The following is a 23,586-nucleotide window of genomic DNA, read 5'->3' as shown; positions in this document are numbered from 1 at the left end:
AGGGTTAGGACCAACATCAGGGTAGAGGTTTAAAGTATCCTCATCAGCTAACTGACATTATTGCTTAGGCTGTAACAGCAGGCGTAGCAGCTGCACTTCAAAATCAGCCACATGTTCAGCAGGCACCTGTACCAATACCTGTAGTTCAGGCTAATTCTTGGGAAAAGGCTAGGAGTTCTTTCACAAAGGGGAGCCTAGGCTCCACCGATATGAGAATAGTTCATCAGGGATAGGTGTTCCTGGTTTTACCAGCGCCACTGCCACTACAGGGACAAGCATCGCAGCAGTTGCATTATGGTAGGATGTATAACCACATACCACAGGACGTTCAGACTCCTCAGGCTATTGAGGGTATGTTTCCTATACACGATAGATATGGGCATGTTTTGTTTGATACAGATGCTACGCATTCATTTGTATATAGTTCATTTGTTGCATTATCTGGGATTACTACACAGTTATGTGATCAACCTTGTAGTATTGGTACACCTATAGGTGTTACTTCTATTTGGCATAAAAGTGTTGGGCTTGTGACACTAGATATTGGTAGACTTAGATTTTTAGCCAACCTATTGGTCTTGGACATGCATTCTTATGATGTGATACTTGGGATGGATTGGTTATCTCACTATCATGTTCAGGTTAATTGTCACGATAAGTTTATTGTATTTGCGATACCGGGTCAGGATATGTATATTATTGCTATGCCACGTTCTAATAGGGGATCGAGCACTCATTTATTGTATATTAAGGAGGAGTCTGAGGGGGAGATTACTATAGCACTAGATAATATACTGATTGTATAGGAATTTCCAGACGTATTTAAAGAGATTCCAGGGTTGCCACTGAGTCGAGAGATAGACTTCGTGATTGATCTAGCTCCAGGCACTACACCTATTGCCAAGGCACTACACAGGATGGCACCAATAGAAATGCGAGAGCTGAAGGATTAAATTTAGTAACTTCTAAGCCAGGTTTCATTTGTAAAAGTACTTCACCTTGGGGGGCACCAGTGTTGTTTGTGAAGAAGAATGGTGGCTCACTTCGCCTGTGTATAGATTACAGGGAGTTGAACAATATTATTATTCGTAACAAGTATCATTTGCCCAAGATTAACGACTTATTTGATCAGTTAAAGGGAGCTACTTGATTTGTGATCTGGCTATCATCAGCTTCGAGTTAGGGAGTAGGATGTTCCTAAAACAGCATTTCTCACTAGATATGGATTTTTTGAATTTCGAGTCATGCCTTTTGAGTTGACTAATGCGCCAGCTGTCTTTATGGACTTGATGAACAGGGTCTTCAGGGCTTACTTAGATCAGTTCATAATTGTTTTCATCGATAATATTCTGGTTTATTCTAAGTCAGAGAAGGACCATGCTAGATATCTTCGTATAGTGTTGCAGACACTTCGTGCGCACCAGTTGTATGCCAAGTTTGAAAAGTGTGACTTTTAGCAGCAAGAAGTGAAGTTTCTGGGTCACGTGGTGTCAGAGAAGGGGATAACGGTGGATCCAGCTAAGGTCCCAACTGTTTTAGAATGGGGACAGCCTACCTCACCCACTAAGATTTATAGCTTTCTGGGATTGACAGGATATTATTGCAGATTCATCCAAGGGTTTTTCAAAGGTAGTAAGACCACTCACCTATCTGACTAAGAAGGGTTTACCATTTGTATAGGATAAGCATTGTCAGACTGCGTTTGACACACTAAGGAATAAGTTGACTTCTACACCTGTTCTAGCCACTCCCCAAAGAGGGATAGAGTTTCTTGTCTACACAGATGCTTCTTTGTAAGGTCTAGGATGTGTTTTAATGCAGGAGGAGCGATCGATTTCTTATAGGTCTCGTAAGCTTAAGTATTATGAGCTTAACTATCCGATGCACGATTTGGAGTTAGCAGCTGTGGTCTTTGCCTTACGCATTTGAAGGCATTATCTGTTGGGAGAGTCCTTCAGACTATTTAATGACCATAAGAGTTTACAGTATCTCTTCATGCAGAAGGAGCTACATATAAGACAGCATAAGTGTTTAGAGTTTGTGAAAGATTACCACTTCTTTATACAATACCATCCAAGGAAAGCGAATGTAGTGGCAAATACACTTAGTCGCCGACCCTATGTTAGTCTTTTTATGATGTTCGCTACTGATGAGCACTGAAAAGTACACTTTTAAACCCCTTAAGCTTGAGTATTTTATGACCTTTATCTATCTTATTTACCCGTTTTAGCACTTATTTGTGTTTTTATCTATTTCAGGTCAATAATGTTAAAATGGGCTAAAAATTGTTTCTTAAGGCTTTTTTGAAGTCAAACTAAGTCTTAGAGAGGATTCGGAGCAAAAGGAGGCTGATTTGGAGTAAAAAGAGGCTGATCCTGAAAAGCTACCAAGTGAGATCGATCGTGAGATCGATCAGAAAAGTGAGATCGATTAAAGTCTGATCGATCGAACTTTTCTCTGATCGATCGAACTTTTCTCTAATCGATCGAACATTGCTGGCAGCGAGCTATCTTATTCCGTGCACACCCAAAAGTCCACCTATCACATAGTACGGGATTAGATATTTTTGGGGCTATATTCCTGACTTAGTGACTAAGAAAATGACTTTCTATATAAAGGAAAGAGACCCATTTGTAAAGAAGCTTTTATCTTTTTATTTTTACGTTGTAATTTTATATTTCTCTCTCTAGCAAAGTTAAAGATTAGTGTTAGAAGAAAAGAGGGAAGTGGAGGTACATCTCAAGATCCATCTCTAGACCTATCTCTCTCTCTCCATCTCTAGAGATTCAAAGAAGAAGAAGAAGAAGATGGAGCCATATTTGGAGCTTGATTCCATGACCACATCCACCTCCTCCATGATTAGCTAGATCTACACTTAGGGCTTGGATGAGCCCTAAGTCTTGTGTAATCTAAACCCTTGTATTTCTATTTTTGGGGATTTATATATATATTGCTGTGATTAGTGCTCTAGCCTTGTGAATTTCATAAATCTTGATATATTTCTATGATTTCTATAGTTTAATTCTTCCTATTAATTCTCTAGTTTATTTACATGTCTATGTGTGATTAAATTTGGAATTATTTCTTACATGATTCATATGGATTAAATCTTTCTATTGATTCTCTATTTGATTACATGTTATCTTATGTGTGATTATTTGGGAATTAATCTCTACACTAGTATTTCTATATTAATTGCATGTCTATGTGTGGTTGATTGAAAATCTAGTGATGGCAAAGCATGGGGTTTCATTGAGTGGGTTTGTCAATTAATTTGATGGTTTATACTTATACTTGATGGGTTGTTCTACAATTTAATTCATACTTGTAGGTAGGTAGACAATCTATGCTTGCTTAGATATTCCATGGCTTATTATTGCAAATTCCATGATTCTCTAGATTGATGTGTGCTACAATTGTTGCTACTTAGATGGGTCATGCTTAAAATTGATGGGTTGTGCTACACTTAGTTTAGGTAGACAATTCATATATAAATTAGATGGTCTATGCTTAATATTGCAAATTCTATGATTCTCTAGATTTATGTCTGCTACAATTGTTGCTACTTAGATGGGTCATGCTTAAAATTGATGGGTTGTGTTACACTTAGTTTAGGTAGACAATTCATATATAAATTAGATGGCTCATGCTTAATATTGCAATTTGTAGTCACATTTTGTTCACAATAATGTATTCCCCATTAATGGAAAACAAGTGGTTAATTACATGAGCTTAGTGGTGATTCCAACACCCTAAGACCTCTCTTCATATCTCTTAAATCCCTATCTCTCATTAGTTTATTTTAATTGCATTTTCATTAATTGATTTCTAGTTTAATCAAACAATCAATCTCTCTTTGCAATCATTTAGTACATTAGAGTTGAAGTTAAATTCCAACACGTATAATCCCTTGGGACGATCCCTACTCTCCCTAGCTATATTTATAGTGAAAGGTAGTAATGGCTTCTATAAATGTAAAACTCTTGGCCCTCGCCTTAATGCACACTCTTAAGCTTATGGTAGGACGACGACCATAGTTTTTGGCGCCATTGCTGGGGATTAACGATTTTGTTGGAATTAAACTAGACAATAGTGTTCATTCGATTGCTTCTATTTTTATTTTATTTTTCATTGTATATTCTTTTCTCTTGTTCTCATTATTATTTGTTCAATTAGGTACTTGACTATAAGGAAGGCAAACTTTGGAACTTGAAGCAATCATTGAAGCTTAAAGCTAATATTAAAATTTGAAGTTGCTTAAGGACCGTTGTGAGCAATTCTTTAAACTCTTGTATTTTAATTGTTTCACTTCTTTGCATGCTTGTGATAGCCCTTATTGAAACTTATTTCATTACTTTATTTTAAGTCCAAGCACAGGCCTTTGTTGAGGCCAATATTTTCTTGCATTTGGATTTTAATTGTGAATGGAGGAATTGTTTGATCCAAGTTTGGGGGGAAATTATATCCCTTCACCTTATGCCCCTCCATCATATTTTAATCCTTATGAGATTGAGTCCAATTTATTTCATGCATCATCTTATTATGGACTTGATCACTCATTTAATCTTTCTTATGACTATTGCCCTCCACCACAATTTTATGAAGAACCAATTCCACCACCTTCTAGGTACTCACCTGGATTTGAAGAAAAATTGTTAGCTTTACTTGATGTGCATATTTCACAAACTCCACTTATTAATTCTCATTCTCAAACTTTAGCCAAGCTTGAAGCTCAAGTTGAGCAAATTGCAAGTACTCTTTCTCGTTAAGAGGAGGAGGAAGAGGCAAATAAAAAAATAGCAAGAACTTCAATGTATATAGATGAGGATAATGAGAGTGAATAGGATGAAACAAGTGAGCTAATGCCTAGCACTCTATCTTGTATAGAGGAAGAAGTGGCAAGTGAGTTAGTGGCTAATCCAATAGAGCATAACATGATTAATAAGGATTTTCCTTCTTTTGATTATGATTTTATCTATAACCTTGCTACTCTAGATAGTGAGGAGATGTTTACCACACTTGAGGTAGGAGAAAAGGAGGAGGAACTTGTTGAAGAGGGCCTTCCTTCTATTATCTCCAATGACCCTCTTGAGGAATGTCTTTTTGAAATATATAAAAATTGTGGTTTTGACCTTGAAAGCTCCAAAAATGAAGTGAACTCTCTAATGGATTCCTTAGCTAACTTGGAAGGTGAGGAGATGGTTATTTTTGAGGAAATGAAGAGGGATGAAGAGAGGGTGTTTTTTGATATTCCAAATGAGTTTTTGAAAGACATTGACTTGCCAATTCACATAGGAAGTGATTCTTTGAAAACACTTCAAGAGCATAAAAATGAGGCAAGGCTAACCATGATTGATTTTGTTTTCAAGACCGTGGATGAAAGGAGCAATATCATCTCTTTCATTTCTTTTCAAGTCATTCTTTTGGAGGATGATTTCATTGTTGTAAGTGGGACATTAAATGAGAAAAGTGAAAAGAGGATCAATAAGGATGTTTCATATCCAGTTTTTGATTCTTTTTATTAGTGAGTTGGCCCAACGTCTTGCTAGAGACGTTAAACACTAGTATTCGTAGAGTTTCACAATTCTATTCCTCCATCATTTCTTTTTGTATTTCATTTCTTGTGAAGCCTAAATATTTGTTTTGGGTTCATATACATTGCTAGGAACTGTGATAAGGATTGCATGCACTTTCATATTGAAATTGAGCATTTTGCATAAGTTCGATCGATCTCAAATTAGAGTTCGATCGATCGAACTTCATTCATATAGTAAATCTACATCCAAATCACTCTCTGTCTCATCGATCCAAGGAAAATTTGGGATCTCAGTTCTTTGTTAGATCGATTAGAAGACCTTCGATCGATCCAGTTTCCAAGTTCGATCGATCTTAAGTTTTGACACTTAGAAAAATTTTGAGCTTGCATCAAGCTGCATATTTCAGCTCTCTGTCAGATTGATCGAAAATATTCCTAGATCGAACTAAAGTTCTTCGATCGATCCAACTTCATTATTGGATCGATCTTGAGTTCCAACACTTAGAAAATTTTTGAACCTCAAAAACCTGCATCCAAATCACTCTCTGTCAGATCGATCGAAAAGTTTCTTTGATCGATCGAACATGTCTGCAAGTTTTGAAAATTTATTTTTACTTTTACTTTTATTTTAATTTTTGTTTATATTTCAAAAATCCCAAAAATATTTCTTTTATTTTATTTAGTTTATTTTAGTTATTTTATTTTATTTTATTTTTCAAAAAAAAAAAAAAAATTTTTATTTTATTCTATTTTATTTTGCTTCATTTTATCTTATTTCCAAAAATCCAAAAATATTTTGTTTAACTTTAACTTTTAATTTTTCTTAATTTTTAAATTTTAATTTAAAAAAAAAAAAAAATTGCATTCTTTATTTCATTGCATTTTTATTTATTACATTTTTATTTCTTTACATTTTTATTGTGTGTGTGTACATACTTGTTATGTCATAAAAAAAAAAAAAAATGAAAATGAAAAAAAAGGTAAGAAAATTTTGTATATACTTGCATTGTACATATTGTTTTTCATTTCTTGCGTTATATATATTCTTTCATTGCATTTTGTTTTCTTTATTTTTACTTTTGTATTTTGTTCATGTATTTTATTCTTTGTTTTTCTTGCATTTTGTATATACTTGCATCATTAAATGAAAAATATAAAAACTTTTCACCATTGTGCCCTTATGTGTAGTTATGCATACTTTATGCTTTAGTTAGGGCTTGATCTCATATCTCTCTTTCATCTTGTGATATATTGCCTTAGAATGCTTGATTATTCTTATCCCATTTGATATTTGATGAAGTTTGCTAGTGTGGTTATTAAAATAGGTTGTTGATTCCAAGTTTGGGGGAGACGTCTTTCAAATTGGATCATTGCCGGGCTTCACGTTTTCACCACCATGGTATACTCTTTCCATCTTTCCCATTGTTCTCATTACACATTGAGGACAATGTGCGGTTTAAGTTTGGGGGTAAGGTGTCTTTGTTGCATTCTACTTAAGTTTGAGACTTAAATGCATGATTGAGATTTGAGATTGATGTTAACGATGATTTTGATCTTTTGAGGACTATATTGCTTAAAATTTAAAATTTAAAAATTACTTGACTTGAGGGTCCAATACTCCTTGTATGCCTTGTGGATGCCATTAAGGGGAAATTTTTTCGAAAGATTAATATCATGCTTGCACTTGTGGTCCACATCATCCTGATTTTGTGATTGTTTTGAGATTCACTCTAGTATTCTACACTAGCACAGGCGCATACTAGCATTCATTTGTAGGGTACATGCTTTGTTGACTATTGAATTGGTTATATCCCAATTGAGCTAGTAGTGCATTGAAAGCTTTCATTCTTGATAAAGGTGGATAACAACCCCTTTTTACTAAGTAGTCGGGATTCTAGCCTCATTAAGCAGCGAACTTCTCGCGCCGAAAGGTGGAGGGCCCAAACTCTAGGTTAATAATTGAATTGAAAAATAAATAAATAAAAATAAAAAGATAAAGAAAAAGAAAAATAAAAATAAAAATAAATAAAAATAAAAAGAAGTTGCAAAAGTAATAAAAGTGAGGACTTCTCCCAAAAGGTGAGTAGTGGGAAATGATTAGATGGAGGTTGTCTTGATTTGTAACCTAGTTGATTTGAGCTTGTAAGTCCGTAGAGGTGTCTTAACACCTAGTGCCCTAAAGCCATTTGGTTTGGGAGTCATTGACCTAACGCTCAACCTCATGAATCACTAGAAAGATTAATAGATCACTACATTACACCATGCTTCCATCTTTGATCCTATTAAAAAAAAAAAAAAAATGATGAGTGGAAAGAATAATCGCACCTAGAACAATAAGCTTTAATAAAAGGTCCACTTTTGTCTTGATGATCGGTACTAGATTTGTGTGCTAGTTTGAGGGTAAAGATGTGATTAATTCTTTAGTTGGCTAAGATAGCAACATATTTGATGCCGGTCCACTCAAAAAGGATTTTAGAGTTGTTTTGATTTGCATGATCATTTTCTTGATGTGTAGAGGACCATACTTGCTTGCTTGATGTTGAGATTTTGGGAGATTGCTTAGAAATGTTTGAAAAATTGCATACTTGAGGTAGTTTTCTCCCAATACTTGTTTGCAATATTGGTACATCTTTTAAAAGAATGAGCTTAATGTTTGTGGGTATCATTTCTGGAAACCCTCACAAGACTTCACTCGTCCACTAAGGGTAACCTAGGGGTTTAAAAGGCTTGTTGCATGTGCCAAGTGCAATCGTGTTCCCTACGAAAGTGGCGCTATCATTTCATTACTTTCTAGTTATAGTTGTTTAGTTGTTCATTTCATTTCGTTACTTTGTAGTTCATTGCTAGGGACTAGCAATATTTAAGTTTGGGGGTGTGATGAGCGCTGAAAAGTACACTTTTAAAAAAATAGAATGCTTTGGAGACTATAGATGAGTTGTCTAATGCTTTTATGGCGTGCATAGTGATTACACCTACGATCATCCACAAAATACTGAAGACACAACTTATAGACCAGCAGTGCATTGATAAAGTTACGGAGTTAGCTTCTAGTGATGTCCCATTTTACTCTATTTGGAAACATGGGGGCTTGGGGTACAAAGGTCATCTAGTAGTACCTTCTGCTGATGATTTGAGAAAAGATGTGATGACAGAGGTTCACAAATTTGAGTTTTCTATCCATCTAGGTGGAGATAAGATGTATCAAGAAATGAAGCGACAGTTTTGGAGGTAGGTATGAAGAGGGACATAGCCATCTTTGTCTCCAAGTGTAGTACCTGTTAGATGGTCAAGATTGATCATCAGAGACTGCCTGGTTCCTTGCAACCATTTCCTATACCTGAGTGGAAATGGAAAAGTATCTCTATGGATTGTGTGGAGGGGTTACCCTATTTCAACAAGAACCACAATTCTATTTGGGTTATTATTGATAGGTTGACCAAATCAGCTCATTTCTTACCTATTCATACTGATTTTACTTCAGAACAGTTGGCGAGGCTTTACATTGCGGAGATTATGAAGCTGCATGGCATATCGATGTCTATTATATCAAATAGGGATTCCAGCTTTGTATCGGGATTTTGGGATAATTTTCAACAAGCTTTGGGTACCGAATTACATCTTAGCACTGCTTATCATCCTCAGACTGATAGGCAGACCGAGAGGGTTAGTCAAATCATGGAGGATATACTTCATGCCTGTGTCCTTGATAAAAGGGCAACTGGGAGGATTATTTGCCACTTGCAGAGTTTGCCTACAACAATAGTTTTTAGAAGACTATTGGTATGGAACTATTTGAGGCGTTGTACGGTCGACCATGTCGATCTCCTGTTTGTTGGTTAGAGGTCGGTGAGAGCAGATTTCTAGGTCCTGAATTTATCAAGGATACCTCTGAGAAGATTGCTCGTATTCGTGACTGCATTCGCATTGCCCGGAGTAGATAGAAGAGTTATGTAGATCATCATACTTGCAGTTTAGAGTTTCAGGTAGGAGATCAGGTGTTGCTTAAAGTATCTCTCATAAAGGGAGTAATGCGTTTTAGGAAGAAGGGGAAGTTGTCACCACGTTTTGTCGGCCCTTTTATGATTACGGATCGAGTGGGAGTTGTAGCATATCGGTTAGCGCTTTCGGATCATCTACATCGGGTCCATAATATCTTTCATGTGTCCATGTTACGGAAATTTCTACGAGATGAGGATAACTATCAGCATATAAAAGTTGGCAAGATTGAGTTGTAGCCGGATGCGACGTATGTCGAGCCACCGTGTCGTATTCTTGATCATCGTGAACAAGTGCTTCACAACAAGACTATCCCTTTTGTGCATGTTTAGTGGACATAATAAGGCCGAGTCCACTTAGGAAAAGGAAGATGTCATCCGTTCAAAATTTCCAGAATTGCTGAAATAAGGTAAAAGGTGAATTCCGATGACGGAATTCCTTTGTTAGGAGGGAAAAATGTAATACCCCTAAATTTTCCAAGATTTTATTTTTTTTATTTGATTTCATTTTATTTATCTATGTGGCTATTTGAATTAGTTGTGCATTTATTTTAAGGTATTATTTATTTGTCATTTAAATGTAAATTTTTTAGTAGAAATTCTTCAGTTAATTGTATATGTTTCTTGGTGTCATTTTATATATATATATATTTTTTAAGTTAGTTGTATGGATATATATATATATATATATATATATATATATATGTTTACATATAAAGGTATAATCCATTCGTGGTATTATTTAGTTATTCTATTATTAACTATACAATGACTATTTATTTAACTATTAAATGACACGGCTGTGTCATTTGTTGCTGTGAAAGTTTAGCTGTTATTAGGATTAGTTTGTATTAGTTAGTTTGTGATTAGTGGTGTTATGGTGGGCCTATTAGTGTATAGGTTAGAAATAGGTTAGTTCAATCACATCATATATATATATATATATATATAGGATATGTTCTGGCAAAACTGGATGTTATAAGAAAGAAAGGAAAGAACAGAAATTGAGCAGCGGCTAGAGAAAAAAGGAAAAATAAAAAAATAAAAATAAAAAAAAAAAAAACTGAGAGAAAGAGGGAGAAAAGAGAGGAAAAAAAGAGAGGAAAGAGGGAGAAAGAAAAGGGAGATTTATGAGATCGGGGTAGTTAGCGGCGACCCGAAAGCCGCCGGCGTCAAGGAAAATCGGCGATTAACGATATACCGTTTTGACCCAAAAAATCTAAACGACAAGTCTTCTTCTATTCTTTCCCTTAAACTTGGTATGCGGTGCATATCTAGGATGATTATAGGATGTAATTACATAAAATAAAGTCTTTAATTGCATATTTCAATCGGTCTTTATTGGGTGAAATTAAAGTGTATATTCATGATATATATATATATAAATAGATGCTATATTGAAATCTATTGCCTAAAGGGCTTTATTTTGGAAATTCAGTGATGGGTTATGGTGGTTTGATATTTGTATATCTTTATATATATTTTTAATTCTTGAATTTCTGTTAGGTGGGTCTTGCGACAATACTACTCATGGTTGGTACTATTCTTTTTGGTAGGTCTTGCGATTTGCTGTGGCATCACAAATGAGATGTTCTGTTAGGTTGTGTGAAATCCAATGGCATCATGGGTGGACCGTGGATTGGGCATTTACACAGTCTATTTGCATAGTTTTATACCATGTGACTATTTTTATTATTATGCTACTGTCATTGCCAGACTTTAAGTTCATTATAAGTTAATTAATATGGTTTAATTATATACTAACTACTGTACGGATATGGTGTAATATAATGGAATTTGTTTAAGTTACAAGTTATTTATTTAATATATATTGATGGTTACCTTGTCATAGAAATTATCTTAGAGGATATTATGATGTAAATCGTACATACAATGATACATGGCCTTACTTGCATGTTAAAGTACTGTTATGCTATTTTTTTTTTTAATAGCTCGTATTGTTATATTTTTTTCTATAGCAGTTGCTATGACAATTGATCATGCATGAGTTAACATAAATAATTTTAATTACATTATAAGTTAATTGCATAGTAAATATAGAAGCTTATACCATCATATAAAATATTCAGATAAATTCTACTATTAATATAGGTAAATTTTCAAATATACATATTTGTATATACATGTATAATGAAGGACCATTGTCAGGATATGGTCTTAGAAGCACCATTGTTAGTGTCGTGACCCAAGTTTTTCAACCCGGGGCGTCAGAGATGACCTGAAAGTTAACCCGATACGGATTTAAAATGCGGAAGCAAAAGATGAGACTAAAGTCCTTTGAGACATAAATCATCTCTAAGACACCAACGTAACATTCCATGAAACCACGGAACTCAAGAAAAGCGAATAAGGAAACTAGTGTTAAAACGAGCTAAATACGTTAATTAAGGGCAAAGTAGTCAATTCACAATTAAAAAAGGGAGAATTGACTCTAAACAAGTCAAAAAAGGTGAATACAACCTAATCTAATTATTTCACAACATTCCAAGAGGTTCCAAGAACATTGGCTAAGAATACCACAAAATACTATTTCCCTATTTAAGCGAAAACTGACATTATCCCACTAAAACATTAATAACTCTCATTATAATTTGAATCAGAGAATGGCAATGGTACCATTGGAAAGTTGACTCAAAATTCTTGAGTTTAGGCTCAAGAATCACCCTATTTGGGTTAGAAACGAAGAAGTTATGATCGTTTGAAGTTGGAACTTTAATGCTGAAACATAACAGAGAGACTGTGAGAATGTATGCTATTTTGGTTGACCGAAATTGAGTTTCAGATGACCAAACTAGATAGAATGTTTTCTGAAGACATGTTTTTAAGGGTTGGTTGGTTCGGTAGACCGAATTGAGGCCATCGGTCGACCGAAATAGAGTTTCGGTCGACCAAAACACCTCGAAAAGCTGTTGTAAGGCTGCTGTAAGCCTAAGGTGTTAAGGTTCAACCTATGTTTTGAATCCCATGATAATTTGGTTCAAAATTGAATGTTTAAAATTGATTTTCAATGAGATATGGATGTGTGGACATGCCAACAACCTTAATATGAATTATTTATACATAGGACAATGGCTCATGGCCTCATACACATCATTTACAAGAATCTCACATGCTAAACCTCTAAAGTTTGTTTAAATACATTCTTAAAGCAAAAGATGGTACCAAATGACTACAAGTGCTAAATTAAACATGCTTGGCCCTTGGACTTAGTACGTATATGTTATTTAAGCATCAAAAAGTGTACTTAGGTACACATTATATATTTTAAAACGAAAACAGCATTTTATAACAAAATGATACTACATGCTAACACTTGCATGTTTTCAAAAATACAACAAAATACATCAAAACTTCAAAGCAACTTAAGGATGTGATGCATCCCAAAATAAAGTTTCTTTACCTACAAAATAACCCAAACAACTAGGGTGAGTAATTAAGTTGCTCGTAGGATGTGGTGCATGTGCATACCCTATAGTTTCAAGTATAATGTGAACCAAATATAGATCATCACAAGGGTGTATTCCACCTAACGTCTATGTTTCCATGGTACTCTAAGGGATCATCTCAAGCTATACAAATGTTTGAAACGATAGACATATAGCATCCAAGTATACAAGACAAGTACACTAACCACATTAAAACTAAGATTACCAAATCACAAGCTACAAGAAATCCATGATTTATAACTTGGAAAGTAATACGAAATCAAATAATGGAAAGACTAGGATATGTGGCCACGAGACCATACAAGTTATTTTGGGTAATTACGACCCACAAGATACTACCTAGTGCGCACTATGACTTAGGAGAATTCCTATCCTCTATACTAGAGCCAAATCCTAGCCATCAAACATTTCATATCCTTACAAGCTTCCAAAAATCAACAAGTTCATGACATTTATGCAATCTCAATGGATGAAACTACCTACCAAGCACAAGTAGGGTAAAACCACACAACCCATGTCTTAAGGTTACATATCTAAAGTGGCAAGTTAGTGATACTACACATCATGTTATATCAATTTACTATCAATGTAGGCCACAATTGCAAATCATGCAATATAGTAATCTACCTACAAGTAGTTATAAGTGCCACGTGCAAGATTTTCAGACTAAGCTTTCAATGAAATTTATATAACCTAACAACATAAGTGTAATTTCAAGATATTCATAATAACCCTCAATGAAATCACAAGTATTAGGCAAATCATTAAACAATAATCTACTTATACAATTTAATAGTCATATACATGTTTAAATCTACAAATTCTAAATCAAGTATATCAAACCTCTATTTATATAAAAGTACAAGAATTTTAAAAAAGTGTGTAATCAATATATATCAAGCTCTAATATATATAAAACCCAAAGAGGATAAATACACAACCACCCCTACCTCACAAGAGGATTGTTCCTTTTGAATCCAAGGGAAACAAAGGAATTTCAAGTTTTCCTTCTAGGGTTATGAAGAGGAAGATGAGGTAAGACTTTTGTATTCCAAGCTTAATGGTTTAATGTGAGTGGAAGGGTATCAAAAATGAAGTCAAAGCTCTAAGTCAAGCTTTGCTCCAATGGTGGCTAAGTTAGGGTTCTTGAGAGGAAAGAGATAAATGAATTAAAAGTGAAAACCCTAAGTTAAAATGGTGGGATTCTTCACTCACTAGGTGCTCTTGCACTACCTCTCTCACACACACTAATGCAAGACCAATTGTGAAGCCTACACTTGTCATAAATCTAAGTTAGCTTCCAAGATTAAATATCCAACCTACGTTTGTCAACCATCCTTGCTAATAAGTGCTCCAATCCTAGACCAACAAGTGGGTGAATCTCCACCCTCCAAATGTCAATAGATTATGTTTCCAAGTCACTCCACCCCAACAAGTGGCACCATGAAAATATGAAACTTGTCACATTTTCCAATAATTGCAAAAAGGTCCTTTTTGAAAATATCTTCCAAATTATATTAAAAAAAGGTCCCTAAAACGAAAAATAATTACTTTATTTAATTACACAAAACCCCTCAAGTTATGAAAATTACTAAAAGGTTATGCATCCATGCCCTTTACAAGAAAAGTAAACATTTAATATGTTTTTCTATAAAAGTAAAAATGTAGATATCATGGAAATTAAATATCATGGATGTATGCAAAGTCGGAATCAAATCCGAGTGCAAAAAGTGAGGTTATGCAAGAAAAAATGAAAAATGACTAAAGAACAAAAAAGGGAAAAAGACAAAAAAAGAAATTTGCCGAAAAAAGAAAGGAAAGAAAATGACCGGATCATTACAACCTACTCTCCTTAAAAGGATTTTGCTCCCGAAATTGAATCGTACCTGAAAGAGAGAACAAATGGGGATACCGAGAGTGAACCTCCGGCTCGAGCTCCCAGGTAGCCTCCTCGACGCCGTGGTGTCTCCACAAGACCTTGATCAATGGAATGGTCTTGATCTACAAGACCTGTTCCCGTGAATCAAGAATCTGGACTGGACCTTCCTCGTAGGTCACGTCCTTATCAATAACAACATCTGTCCATCGTAAAATATGTGATGGATTTGACTCGTACTTCCTCAGCTTAGAAACATGAAAGACGTCATGAACCCTACCCAAGTCTGGCGACAACGCCAAAAGATAAACAACTTCACCAATGCGCTCCAGAATCTGAAATGGTCCAATGAAACTAGGAGACAACTTGCCAGTTTGTCGAAATCTCAGAAGTCCCTTGCGAGGAGAAATCTGAAGAAAGACATGGTCCCCTACCTCAAAAGACAAGGATCGTCTCTTCCTGCCAGCGTAACTTTTCTGTCTGCACTGTGCGGTAGCCAACCGCTGCCAAATCAACTTAATTTTCTCTGTAGTTTCAATAACAATGTCGGGACCCAAGGCGACGGTATCACTGACCTCGGTCCAACAAACTAGAGATCTACAAGGTCTGCCATACAACGCCTCAAAAGGTGCCATGCCAATAATGGTCTGGTAACTATTGTTGTAGGCAAACTTAACCAAAGGTAAGTAGTCTTCCCAACTACCTCTGAAATCTAAGATACAAGCCCATAGCATATCCTCTAATATCTGAATGGTGCGCTCCGACTGACCATATGTAATACCCCTAATTATAAGAGGATAGTCTTGGTATTTTAATTAAGTATTTAATTGTATTTTTAATTATTTAAATGGTTTTGTTGCTTGTTTATTTGAGTTATTTGAATTTATTTGAATTATTTAAGTTAAATGAATTCCTTGTTTATTTTTATTTAGCTGTTTTGTTTAATTAAATTATTATGTTTATTTTAATTGAATGTTTTAATTATCTAACATGGATTTATTACTTGTTTTTATTAAAAAATAAGTTAAATGTTTTGTTTATGCAAGTAGGTTTTCACGTATGTTTTAGGGGTTCTGTATTGATAGCCGATAGAATATGACTTAGGTTATTTTTGTGCCTATAAATACATGGTTAATCTGTATCAAGGGTTGGAAAAACCCTATTCATGTACCAAAGATACAGAGAGAGAAACAGAGAGTAGTTATGAGGAAACAGAGCGAGGCTTAAGATGAATTGTACAGAGAGGACCAAGGAGGTTGATAAAGGATTAGAGACGGAGTAGTAGGAAGCTTGACAGTGTTCAGAATTACCAGAAAACTTGGAGACGACGCCGGGATTTCATAACTAAAATCACAGGCAAGTTCTTTTCTTCTTCTTTCCCTCTGGCTTGTGTTCTGTGCACCTAGACAGCCTCTAGGAGATTAATTGGCCATTAACTGAACCATGCATGATTTGTATATGTCTATTTGATCGTCTTTTAACTGTAAAAACTTATCTGCAGAATCCTTCTGTGATGTATGTTGTGTTAGTCTTTGTTTTGGCTTAAAACGTCGCACTGTTTAATTTTGTTTTGAATCCTACTAAAACCAACCAAGGTTTGAATGGATAATAAATGTAACTTAAGACCTGTAAGTTTAAATTAGAGGAAGAACAGCAGGGTTCGAATGGCCGAGGACAGAGCAGATAGGCTGAAATGAAGTGAACAGAGGCTGAAAGTTCACAGGGGGAGAGAGAGCCGACTCTAGAATGCCAAGAGCCGGCTTCCACCTATTAGAGCTAGTTTCAAGGTGGATTTAGAGTAGGCTCTATGCCACATCGAGCCTGCTCCATTTTTCTAGAGCAGGCTCGTTCTTTGTTTTGTGCGTACAGTGACTTTTCAATTACTGTTTGGGCATTTTGGGTTATTGAACAGTTTTAGAAATTTAATGGGATTTTAAATAATTAGTTTAACATGTAACTAAGGTCTTGAATTGCATAAATTTACCCTTTAGTTTTAATATAATTAACAGTACGCTATTAGACAACTTTGCGTGCAGTTAACAGCTGGAAGGAGATTTACTGACTAATTTTAATCTGACGGTTTAGGGTACTATAAAATGATTCTAAATTTATTTTAAATGCACGGTGAAGTCTTTTAAATTAATAAATTGGACTTGTGGCATAGTGTGCGGCTCTGTGCTAAAAGATACAACAGGATATAAATATATAACTTAGTATGCTGTTACCGGATGGAAGGAATTAAATTGCTTAAATTAATTTTTCAATTTTTGGACTATAATATGATTATAGAACTTATTTTAAATACATAATAGAGTCCTTGATATGTTAAACTTGAACTATGTATGTTTTGGATGTTAATTGTTAGAATATTAAATTATTTGATGCAATTACATGGATTAATTCTGGATTTTAAATTGCTAGATTGTTAATCTTCTTTCTGCAATTATTTGGATATTGGTTTTGGATAATAAATTGCTCAACTGTTATATATATGATGCAATTTACCTGGTTATGGAGGATTGTATGCACCGGTATGGGATGGTGACATACTGGGAACGATTTAGCTCAAAACGCATTAACCTACCATAATGGAATAAAGGAATGGATTTGAAAATATTGAATCATAACTGTGACTAAGTCAGATCAGTCATATCAACTGAATAAGTTGAGTGACTAACTAGTTGGTTTATTGTATGTCAGTTTAATAAATAGTTGAACTACATACCCTGGATTGGACAGACTTTATATATATGTTTATGGTACCACGAGTTGAGCTTGAGTCTCAGACTCGTTGGTTAGGGTGCATATATGCAGTGGATGCGTAGCTGGTTATAATAGGTTAAGGTGTACCCTGTTAGGCCTAGGTACTCATGCCCACCTTTGGGTGTGTATTCGTATGTTGCCTTCTATTCAGGTTGAGACCCCTATTATAGACTAGTGAATGTCCCTTAGTGTGGATATATTTATATGTATGGACTAGATAGATATTGTGAGGTGTCTACGGTTTATCTGCGTATTGGGTCACTGTATGGATTGTAGTTAGATTAGAACTTACTCGTGGGCCTGACCCACTCCTTTATTATTCTTTTTAGGTATTGGACGGTTCCAGTCTCAAGCTTGATCGTGATAAGCAGAGACTCTTATTCATTCCACCAGCAACGTAGGATTTCACTTCACGCCTTAGTCTTGGATTATTTTTACTTTCAGTTATTCAGTTTCAGTTGAAGTTTTATTTCGGGGTCCACTAGTTGGATTCCCAAGTTGTAACCTTAGAGGTTTTGGAAGGATTGGATTATTAATATTTTTAGTGTGACGACCTAAGATTTTTCAACTCAGTGTGTCCTATGATGAACCAAAAGAATAACCCGATAACGGATCCAAAATGCGGAAACGAAGGAAACTAAGTGGCCACTAGAGATGTACGTCATCCCTAAGGCATCAAAATGACTCCCCATGGCATGATCAAATTGCATTATATGCTATTGTGTGATAATGTGAACATACACGCAAGTGTAAAATGGTATTTTAAACATGCTACAATGGCCCATGGCCTTATTACAACTCATTTACAACATTTGACATGTCAGACCTCCAAGTTAGAAAAATTACATTTCATAGACAAATCATGAGCGTGCTAACACTTGCATGTGAACAAGAATGTTTTTAAAGAAGCTCAACACAGCAAATCACCCAAGCAATTGCAATCTCCAATCTTGTATCCTGTACCTGAAATATGCCCCAGTATCGTAGGGGTGAGTAACATAAAGCTACTCGTAGGAAATAAGCATGCATCGACCTACGTTTTACAAGTGTACATGATTTAATCATTGTGGTTCATTCCACCTAACGTCTATGTCAAAGGTGAGACTCAGGGAGCATCCTAGCTACCTAAGATCATTTCTAGCATAAAACACATCATTTATGCAATTTCAAAAACACAAGAACATGCTACACATAGCAACAAGGTATAACATGCTTACACAAAGCAACCAGGTAGAAACACGCAGCAACCAGGTAGAAACACGCTTACACAAAGCAACTAGAAATAGATTCTCAAAGTTATCAACTTGAAATCTAAATGCTAAATCAACTAAATATAGCAATTTAGTATGGATGTACTTAACAACATCAAATCGCCAATAGCCAAAACCACAGTCACAATATAAACATGATTGATAACTTTGAATTGAATGCGAAAACAAATAGTGGAAGACTTGGACATCACGTCTCGGACTAAACCCAGAACAAATTGGTTATTCCGGGCATTAACCCGCTGGGAAGACCACCCTAATGCGTACTATCTCAATTGGGGAGAACTCATACCTCCCGCCCTAAAGTCAAACTTTAGCCATATCAAAGTAACAATGTCCCAAGACTCCAAAATAATCAAATAAGTTCACAACATATATGTAATTTATATAATGCACTAAGTCACCTTCCATGCACAAGTAGATTGTATCCACACAACACATGCTTTAAATCCACAACTACTATAGGATGACAATGTCGAATCTTCAAAGTGCGATTCGTTACACGCTATAACAATATAATCCAATATTGAAAAGTCATGCTTTAAACATAAATTCATTATAAGTCAAAAGTCATGCTTTAAACATACTATCAATGTCAAATACATGAGTTAATCAATAATACCATAGAAACGGAATTTAATCTATAAACTAATTAAATTCCCTAGGTTTCAAATCTCAATCAAATGGCCTCCAATTAATACATGATAAACAATATAGCGTGGTCATTACATACACCACATCAAAACTCGATTAGGCCATAAGAACAATAAAGTGGAATTTTATTAAATCATGATAATCAAATCCGTAACTTCTAAAACAACATCAAATGGTTCCAAATTAACATATGCTAGAACATAAGTCATAGTTATCACAAATATTAAGTTAAACACTTAATTAGGTCAATAGAACCCTTAATTGGATTTTAATTAATCATTTTAATTAAAATCTCTAGATTTTCATACTTGTCCAAATGCTCTCAAATTAAAGTATATTAAACAACATGCCAAGACATAATTTAAAAGCATATCACAAGTCAATTTCATGCAAGGTACGTCCATGGGATTTAATCTTTCACAAAAGATAAATATTAAATAAAATATGCAATTTTTATTCAATCAATACCAATTTAATAAGTGTTAACAAGTATATTAAAACATGATTTTCTAGCACGCCATAATTCAAATCAAAGTTATATATCATCATGAATTTTAAATCTTATACAAGGAAATAAAAATTACCAACTTTCTAAATTTGATACAAGGCATACATATAAGCTGTATAATCATGAGAAACACTCAATACAACACATATAAATTCTAAAACATTTCCTACCTCAATTGGAATGAAAATCCCAATTACCACCGAAATGAAATCGACCTAAATTGTTGGTCCGCAAGACAGATATTTCAGTTTGTTACCTTCAACTTGGGAAATTCATAAAAAATTCAATTCTAATCCAAGTTGAATGAATCCAAAGCCCAATGCAAGCTTAAACACTGTAATTTGATAATATCAATTTAGTTTAACAAAATATTTTCCCAATTGAAATAGTTTTGACCCACAACTTTGAAACAAATTCTGCCCAGAAAACACATTTTCAGCCTGTAGCTTCCAACTTTGAAAATTCATGAAAAATTCATTTGACATCGAAATTGGGCAAACCTAATTTATTTGGGAAGTAAACATATGAGAGTGTAAAACTGGAAATTTAAGCCATGATCCAATGTCAAAAGGTTAGTGAAATAAATCATCTGAAAATATGTTTTCTAGCTGTAATAAAAACATGGACAGCAGATAGTCTAAGATTTTTAAAAAAATTTAGAAATGCTCTAAAATCGTGAAAAAATTCAAAATAGTGTAAAATATATGGGACAAGTTCTAGTAAAAATTTCAAGGTAATTCAAGTACCACAGCTCCATATAAAAATTCATTTCCAGACTGGATAAGAAAAGATATAAATTTCCTGCAACTAGCTTGCAACTTCAAAAATTCATAACTAATTCATTTTAAATCCAAATTACATGAAACCAAAACTAAATGGAAGCTAATTAATTGTATTTTCACGTTATATATTTAATTTGACAAGATTTATTTCAAGTTAAAATAGTTTAAGGGAAGCATACAAGTCCTTCTCTTCTATGCATGTAAAACACTCAATAATGACATAAAAATACTTCAAAATAATGGATCAATACCTCACTAGAGAATTAAATCCCTAATTACCAAAGCAAAAGTAGGAGTTAAACTAGATCCTTCAAGGGTTTTGAAGAGGAGGATGAGGGGAACAAAAAGTATTTCAAGCTTTATGGTCTAAAGTAAGTGGAAGGGCCTCAAAGATCAAGGTCAATGCCTAAAGCTTCAAGCTTCATCCATGGAGGCTAGGGTTTTGTGGTGAGGAAGAAAGAGATGAAATATGAAAATGTGTGAGTGGAGGAAATATAAATTCTCCATTCACTATGTGATCCTACACCATGGTCAACACACACATCTATGGTCAATTGCACAAAAACCCTTCTTTAAAACCATAATCCCAAAGTGGCCCAAAGATATTTGCAAGACTAAATTGTGAACCTACACTTGTCACCAATCCATGGCTCCTTCCTAGGCTTAATCCCACAACTACACTTGTCAACCATCAAAGCAAACAAGTGCACCAATCCTAGGCCAACAAGTGGGTGAATCCTCACCCTCCAAATGTCATCATCCAATGCATCAAAGTGTTTCCACACAAATGTCAACAAGTGGACCAATGAGAGTGTGACACTTATCACACTTTTCAAAAATTGCAAAAAGGTCCTTTTTGAAAATATCTTTCAAATTTAATTGCAAAATGGTCCCCAAGATGAAAAATAATTACTTTATTTAATTACACTAAAACCCTACAAGTTAAGAAGAATTACCCTAAAGTATGCATTAATGCTCCTTTATGAAGGAAGTAAGCAATCAACATGCTTTTCTAGAAAAGTAAAAATACCACTATCATGGAAATCAAATATCATGAATGCATGCAAAACCGGAATCAAATCCGAGCACAAAAAGTGAGGTTGTGAAAGGAAAAAGGATAAACGAGAAAAAGACAAAATGTGAATAGTGTTCGGAAAAATAAAATATGGAAATGACACAATCCCCAGAGGAAGTTGTCAATCCAAAGAAAAGAGTCTCGGAAATCATTCCAGAGCACTCGAGACGAGATCAAGTGATGAAAAACCGAACCCAAAAAGGAAAAGACAAGGGAAAAAAATTATCCGTGAAAATTCGGGTTATTACAACCTTCCCACCTTAAAGGGATTTCGTCCCCGAAATCCAGCCCCAACCAACAAAAAGCGAAATCAGGATAACTACAGAGTACATCTCCGAGTATCTCACACAACACGCCACACTAGTGACCTCAAAGCTGAAAGGAACACACAAACCAGTGTCATTTGCACCCACGTGCTCATGACAAGACGACCTCTCAAAGGAAAAGTGACCACATGGCCACACGACAAGTCTGAACTTACACAGAGAACCCAAGGTCAAACAAAAGAATGGAAAACAACAACTGTAAGCATTCCTCATGATGAACCTCCAAACCGATCCATAAACAACCACCAATTGAACTCCAAGATCATCACAGATCAAATCAAAGTACCGAACAAAGACGACATGGCAATACGAATAGCGACCAGAACCCACCCACGACGTACTCAAATGTGTGGTAGCAATGACAGTGCTTAGTGCTCTCCCACACTTACTCGTTAGTAAGGTAGCATCGACGGCAACTAGTACTCGCCCACAACACACAACTTCGTATGGTAGTATGACAGTATAAGACACTGATTCATAACCTGCCCCCCACTAGGTCTACCCATGAAACCTCTTGATACCAATGACATCAATGTCACAAAACGATCATAGCCAAAAACAATATGGGAACCAGGCATCTGTGAGAGTTAGAATATGGTCCAAAGATGTTTCGGACCATCTCGGCCAATCCCAAACTCTGACAACAATGTCATAGGCACCATTATGCTTAAGGCCCCAAATCCTCAATACAACAAAACCGACTACTCTAATGTCTCAAAATACTACTACCAACAACATCAATCGAGAATCCAAAGCCTGAGAAGCGAATCAAGACCTCCAAAAATTAAAATGAAACTCACCATAAAACATTCCATCGAAAGTCCTACATTTCTCCCTGAAACAGATCAACTACATGACCAATCACCATGATCAAACATCAGATCTATAACCTTATCACGGATAACTAAATCCTCAAAATATAAGTCCACTAAGTGGCACTCACATCAAAATGCCAACAACCAAGGTCACAAAATGAATTTCTCAAAACCGTGCTTGGCATCACTAAGCTAAATCAAAATTCCTCAATTTCAATCCAAGAACCATCACTGGAACAACAATTCCTCAAAACTACGCCTAGTCATAACTAAGACGAGAAAATTCCTCAACAAGCCATATCTAACAGTGATCCTCCAAAACTTTTCCTAAGAGTCAACCATATCAAGGCCTCCAAAATGAAAACAAGTCTCTGAAAGACATTCTCAAAAATGCATCGAGCTCACCTCACGAATCAAACAAATCCTCAATGATATGGACATAAGTCCCCGAAAAAGAACCTCATATCAATTAACTCACTTTGAGCACCACAACTGTCAACAACCACGCAGGAACTCCCCAG

This window comes from Cornus florida, unplaced genomic scaffold (assembly GCF_030987335.1).
Source record: "Cornus florida cultivar Cherokee Brave unplaced genomic scaffold, ASM3098733v1 CherokeeBrave_3.0.0_Hap2_Chr04, whole genome shotgun sequence".
Taxonomy (NCBI): domain Eukaryota; kingdom Viridiplantae; phylum Streptophyta; class Magnoliopsida; order Cornales; family Cornaceae; genus Cornus; species Cornus florida.
This window is presented reverse-complemented; position numbering follows the sequence as displayed.